Genomic DNA, 7290 nt, shown 5'->3' on the forward strand with positions numbered 1-7290 from the left:
CTTGTTCATTAGATCCTGTTCCGACTTCTGTTCTTAAGGGCTGTCTAGACGAAGTTATTCCAGTTTTTACCAATATTATTAATTCTTGTATATCATCCGCTACTATTCCCAACGTTTTCAAACGAGCTTATGTTACCCCTTTAATTAAAACTCTTTTATAACTCTCCTATTTCTGTATTATTTGAAAGACTATACAATCAATAGAACAATTGGAGGGTCTAGAACACAAGTGATCTAACTACCAACCATTTTAGTTGGTTGTTAGATCACTTGTGCTCTAGACCCTCCAATTATGACAGTTGAAACATATTTGTTTACGTCACGATCACATACGTCACATATTTGTTACGTCACGATCTGTAACAAGAGTGAATTCCACGAGTACCGGGCTGACAATTGAGCACGCCGCCCCCCCCCCCCTCCTACAATTCTTCCATGTATGTATCAAGTTTGGCCACACCTATAAAGAAATGACCTGCCTATTACTAACATTCTACGATATCGTTATTTTTTAAACGTACCTTAAACACCAACAAGTCAGTCAGTCAACAACGGTAGCTAGTTTACGTTTTTCGTGAATACGGCCCTGGCCTGCATGTTCCCGTTTATTATTAACGCGGCCATTTCGGAACTGGAAGCCCATATATGAATCACTGGCCGGGAGATCCAGGGGTCGATTCTAGTGTTGTTCGGAAATTTCCGCTCGATTTTCCAACCAGGTTTCCCAGATTTTACATCCAACTTTTTTGCCATGCAGTGTGTCAGTGGGTTCTTTGACGTGCACGTCATTGTGTAGACGGGGCCTCTGTTTTTCGTCCCATCTGAATGACTATACATTGTTCCTTGCAAGGAAAATGGAGATGAACTTCCTCGGCAAACACAGGGATCGAACACGGGACCCCGAGTAAGCGAGTCAACGTCTTCCTACTGAGCCACTGTTGAAGAGTAGTCGGAACCGCCACTCCCCGTGGAAATTGTCCCTCACTGCTATGAGTATATGTACTTTCATTAGACCGGTGGATATAGACGCGTGCGACCTTTTGATTCCATGTTATCTTGAGTTTTGGAGCTAGTGTGCTCGACAAGGTTCTTGGAACTGCGGGGATTGCTCAGGAGAAAATTATCATCTAATATTGGAGTTATCTCCCCTTTTTTCAATTCTTACGGAATCTTCTGAACTCAATACAGGACAGGGTTCTTGGTGAAGAAATAGATCAGTCCCGAAGTTCACAAAGCATTCTCATAATAAGTGAAAATAAGAATTTGGGGCTAGAACGCATACGCCGAATTCATGAGGAAATGTCTCAACCATCCATGACAGCTGAAACATATTCGTTGTGTTTAATTACGTCACGATTCTACTCCCACCACCTCAGTTGTCGGGACTGATAGGGCTGTCACATTACAGACCGTTTCATTGGCTTATCCGTCACAACACCCAGAACTGTGACAGAACTGAATTCCGCGTCACACAGTTGCAATTCCGTCAATTCAGAAAGTTCCGGTCTGGCTATCGAGCATCGCCAATGTGTCATTCTAACAGGCAGGCTGTCGGTTGGGTACACCCTTACATTTTTGTCCTTCTGGGGGCCCCATGGGTGTTTATCTGAGAATCCACTTTTTTTTCTAGCAAGATTGAGTGTCTCTACTTCCAAATATTTCATACATTTTTAAGAAATGAAATGAAATGAAATGGGGTTTAACGTCCTACTGTTCTGCTCCTATACTGGGCTAATTAAGACGGGCATACGCCATACAGTGTGCTATGAGGAACATTTTGCCCGGGCAGCGGCGCTATCGCCTACTCTTTTATCGAATTCCAACTGCCAAGGGATCTTTTACGTGCACGCCAATATGTACACGGGACCTTGGTTTTTCGTCCCATCCGAACGACTAGACAGCTGTCCTTGTCAGGCCCTCCGCCCTGTATCACTGACAAGGGGAAACTCATTTTTTAGAAATAACTAGCTACTCTATAAATACCTTTATCGGAAATAACTATCCTATTGGAAATCAATTCTTTCAGTATAGGATAAAGCACGAGACTATGCTGTTTAAACAGAGAAATAGAAACACCGAGGTTTTTCTTTCGACAGTTTTTTAAGTCCACAGCATAACCGAAATCGAGGAATTTATCTTGTTTATAGACCGTCTATGTTTACATGTACGTTAAATGAAAATATCCCAGAATTCCAGTAATAGAAACCTTATATCATGTTTTCTTAAGGAAACAAAAACCTACCCTGGAAGAATAACCTGTTACAGGTTTAAACAAAAACCTACCCTGGAAGAATAACCTGTTACAGGTTTAAACAAAAACCTACCCTGGAAGAATAACCTGTTACAGGTTTAAACAAAAACCTACCCTGGAAGAATAACCCCAAATTCCCCGTATATATTCAAAGCCGCCCCGGGGCGACTTTCAGAGTGCAAGTTATTCAGGACATAGAATATACCTCAAAGATCAAAGAGATTTACCGTTATAGGTTTATAATATGGGGGGGGGGGGTGGATGGCTGAATGGTTAGCGTGCGCGCGCTGTATCATAAAGTCTGGCATTGAGTCGACTGGCGTGGTTTCGAATCCCCGGTTGATTGTGACAAGGAGTAGGGGCGCCTGTCCAACCTCGTGGGTTTTCTCCGGGTCCTCCGGTTTCCTCACACGGCTAAAGACCCCTATGCGCACTCTCTCTCTCTCTCTCTCTCTTATAATATGGGGATGAATATAAGACAGGGCACTAAATCTTAGTTTGGGGGGTTTAAGTTGTAGTACTTGACCATTGTAAATATGATTGAGTACGTCACGATAATAGACATACTGTAGATATAGACATACATACTTATCTGGTGTCAATAATATCCTATTATACACACCCCATTCTTTTAATCTTCATACCCTCTAAAATATCTTACTCATATATATACGCTCGTAGAAGTCGTGGTGTAGCTATATATAGTGCTGCATTTACTGAGAGGCCTTTTCACTGCATTAGCCTATACAAAATGTAGGGACTATCAATCTTTTTTGTTTTTTGTCTTTCTAAATTTTTATTTTCAAGAAGAAAAATCTTGTTATTGTGTAACACAAATTGAATACAATAAAGTATTGAGCAAAAACGTAATGATGTATACCACGTTTCCCGTTTGTGACGAATCAAGAATTAAAATTGTAACAATGAAATAAATATTGACAACAGAGTAATGGTGAAATTTCAAATTTTAAAATTTGTTTTTTTTTTATAGTATTGTAATCTGCCAACAGTTATTTACGTTCACAAGAACATGTGCACGTGTGAAACTCGGTTTGTTGCCCCATTCGATGGACAAGACGTTATTATATTAAATTTAACATTCACTTTCATGCTGTGTTTACCGAGAGATCTTTTCACTACACTAGCCTAGACAGAATGTAGATACTGTATTAAATTTAGCATTCACTATCATGCTGTGTTTACTGAGAGGTCTTTTCACTACACTAGCCTAGACAGAATATAGGTACAATTTTAAATTTAGCATTCACTATCGTTACTTAATTACAGGTAGGTTTACGTGAAATTGTTTGCTCGAGATATTGTCGCGGATTATAGTCCCCAAGAAATATAGTCACTAAGAAATGTTGCCATTAAACATACATTATGCACGAGCTAAATCTACCTGTTACATGTCTTTCTCTAAATTATTAATTAGACATTAATTAATTTATCCAGACCATAATCAACTCTTGATACCATCACTGGCCTGCGATGTTTACTGGATTTGGATAATCGAGTCTTTGTTTATTATCGTATCTCGATTCAAGAGTGGATCAATTTGATTGAAATTTTCAGCAAATTCCATTTACATTACATGTATCTAGTTTTTTTTAACTATTTTAGTGAGAACTGTCAACTCTTTATGTAATCTCCCATAATGTATCTTTAAGGTGATATTATATTTGGTTGTACGACTTATGTTTGGTTGCCAGTATACCTGTCTGCGCAATTTACAGATCGGTCAACCGGGGTTGGAGACACAAGGACAACTTATATGCGAATAGTTCAACAATTTGTTCGGTGACCATCCATTAATAGAAATATATATGTGTATGCTTTTTCCAGGCCCCCTGGTTACCAAGGTTACTCAAATGATGTTGAATATTTGTAATGTCGTTTAGTATGGTGTACATCAATTACAAATCGACAGGGACGAAACATAAATTCGGAATATTCACATTATATCTGACAATTTCAAAACGCCCAAACGGGAGACGGCGTTTGAGTAGTGACAAGGAGTAGGCGTGGTATCGATTCCCCGGTTGTACGTGACAAGGAGTAGGGTCGCCTGTACCACCTCATGGATTTTCTCCAGGTCTTGTTAATTTTAAAACTTCAATTGTAAATTTTAAAAATTTAATTGTAAATTTTAAAAATTTAATTGTAAATTTTAAAAATTTAATTGTAAATTTTAAAACTTCAATTGTAAATTTTAAAAATTTAATTGTATATTTTAAAAATTTATTGTTAATTTTAAATATTTAATTGTTAATTTTAAAAATTTATTGTTAATTTTAAAACTTTATTGTTAATTTTAAAAATTTATTGTTAATTTCAAAAATTCAATTGTTGTTAATTTCAAAAATTCAATTGTTGTTAATCTTACACATGTAACTATTGTTAATTTTACACATGTAACTATTGTTAATCTTACACTGTCATGTCATTATTGTTAATTTTACACATATCATTATTGTTAATTTTACAGTGTATAATTAAGATAAGAAATAAGTATATACATACATAGTTGACAACATTACACTTATATATGTGAGTGTGTCGAGTGTTTATTTATTCAAGGAAAATAAAACACGATCTTTATCTTACTGGTATCAAATCTCTTTTAACCTAATTCTGAATAATGGGAAATAACACCACACGTATTCCCTGGCGCATATCCAAGGGTGGTCGGGGGGGTGGGGGGTCCGGAGGGCATATGTTTTGTTTTCTACTTTCATTTTAACCTCACTGCTATATATGTATGTACCTAAATGAAGAGAAATGTTGTCTCAATGATTCTGTTTTATAAAGTTGCTAAGTGGGTAAGACGCTGGCTCGCTAGCCTGGAGGTCACGTGTTCGATCCCTGCATTGGCCGAGATCGTTCATCGGGATTTTCCGACGTGGTTTTCCCTTGTCAGTGGTGCAGGATGGAGGGCCTGACAAGGATAGCTGTCTAGTCGTTCGGAAGGGACGAAAAGCCTAGGTCCCGTGTACACATTGGCCTTCACATAAAAGATCCCTTGGCAGTTGGAATTCGATATAGCACACTGTATGGCGTATGCCCGTCTTCGTTAGCCCAGTCGGAGTAGAACAATAGGACGTTAAACCCCATTTCATTTCTGTTTTATAAAATTCGCGGGTAATTCCCCCTCCCCCCCCCCAGATCTCACGTCAAACTCACGTCAGACCTCACGTCAAACTCGACGTTGTCTCCCACTTTGACCCCCCCCCCCCCCAAACCCCGCTGCTCGAATTCCTGACACGCCCCTGACACCATACGTTGTAACGGTTACTAAATCAGTGTAACAAGTGTACTGTATACTATAGATCATACAATTTGAACGTAAATATATGTCAGTTTTATAGTTTTACATAATAACCGAGTTTACAGTGTTATTTCATATCAGTGGAAATGGTGTTAAAGAATATCTATAACATATCTTTCCTAGTCAGTTACTTTTTGAAATACTTCGGGAGCTGTTGACATATAAAACGTCATTTCCTCTTCTTTTTTTGGGTGAATAGTAAGGCCACAGCATAGATTATTCTGAATTTAAAGGCGATGATGAGAAGAAGATGAACGGTGAATGATATTGTACACACACGTACACTTAATTTATGGAACTATTGATCTTCTTTAGGTTGCTTTAGATTTAACAATCTAAAGTGCTCCTTACTCCGGCCGGAGGAACATCCGAGGACACTTCTTATTTATTGATTAGATCACAAATCCCGTGTGAAATAAACGTATGCTTGTTCAGTTTTAGAACATATCTTATGAATCTAAACCTTGTTTCTCATGGAACACTCTTTACACCAGTCGGAGGAACATCCGATGTCACTTCTCATTTATTGATTAGATCACAAATCCCGTGTGAAATAAACGTATGCTTGTTCAGATTTAGAACATATCTTAACAATCTAAACCGTGTTCCTCCTGGAACATCAAATGCCACTTTTCATTTATTGATTTGATCAGATGATTATAAACCTCGTGTGAAATAAACGTATGTTAGTTCAGATTTGGACTATATCTTATCAATTTTTAAAAAACCGTTTACTATCTAGCACGTGTTTCATTCAGATTATCTATATACAAATCATAAAAACGGTTTTATCAGAAGATACGTGTATTGAAATTATAATGTGTTTCACATATACAACTTAAAATATACTTGTATTGAAATTCTAACGTGTTTCATCATCGGGTTTATATTTCACATGTACAACCTAAAAGAATAAGTGATTAGTGAGTGATTATTTCTAGAGAATTCCCGTGAATGTGGATATTTACAGTGAATTGTGGATATTGTTTACGTATACTCCTGTGAATGTAGATATTTACAGTGACTTGTGGATAGTATTTACATAATTTCATAAAAATTGGATAGGGTTTTTATGGTGAATTGCTTACCGATAAATGCGATGTAAGTAAATATTTTCAGTGAATTATGGATATTATTTACATAATTTCATAGAAAGTGGATTTTTTTAAGGTGAATTGCTTACTGATAAATGCAATGAATCTGTTATCAGTAAGTAATTATTTACAGTGAAATATTGCAGTGAATATCTTCTGTGAGTCAATAGTGTTAATAAATACATGTATAACGCCGTTAAAGGGTGAATATTGAATAGTGTCGCTTTGTAAAGACAGGCAACATGTTAGATACACTATTAAATTTCAGTGTTACAAACATTTTGTGTATTGTGAAAGTTCAATAAATGGTGTGTCTCATTAATTCTAAGCAGTGAATAGTCTAGTGGAAGTCAACATTAAACAGTGAACAGTCAGCAGTGAATAGCGACAATCTAGTGCATTGTTACAGTGGTCATAGGCTACAGCAGTGAATAGTGATAGTTTAATGCATTGCAGCAGTGATTGTCGACAGTGGACAGTAAATGGTGACAGTGAGTAGTTACAATTCAGTATAGTGGCCACCAACTACAGTACTGCATTGTGAAGTTAAGTACATTGCACCAGTGACAACCAACAGAAAATAGTAACAGTCCAGTGCTGTGTTACGGTGTGATTAT

The sequence above is a fragment of the Patella vulgata genome, chromosome 8, assembly GCF_932274485.2.
Source record: "Patella vulgata chromosome 8, xgPatVulg1.2, whole genome shotgun sequence".
NCBI classification, from domain to species: domain Eukaryota; kingdom Metazoa; phylum Mollusca; class Gastropoda; family Patellidae; genus Patella; species Patella vulgata.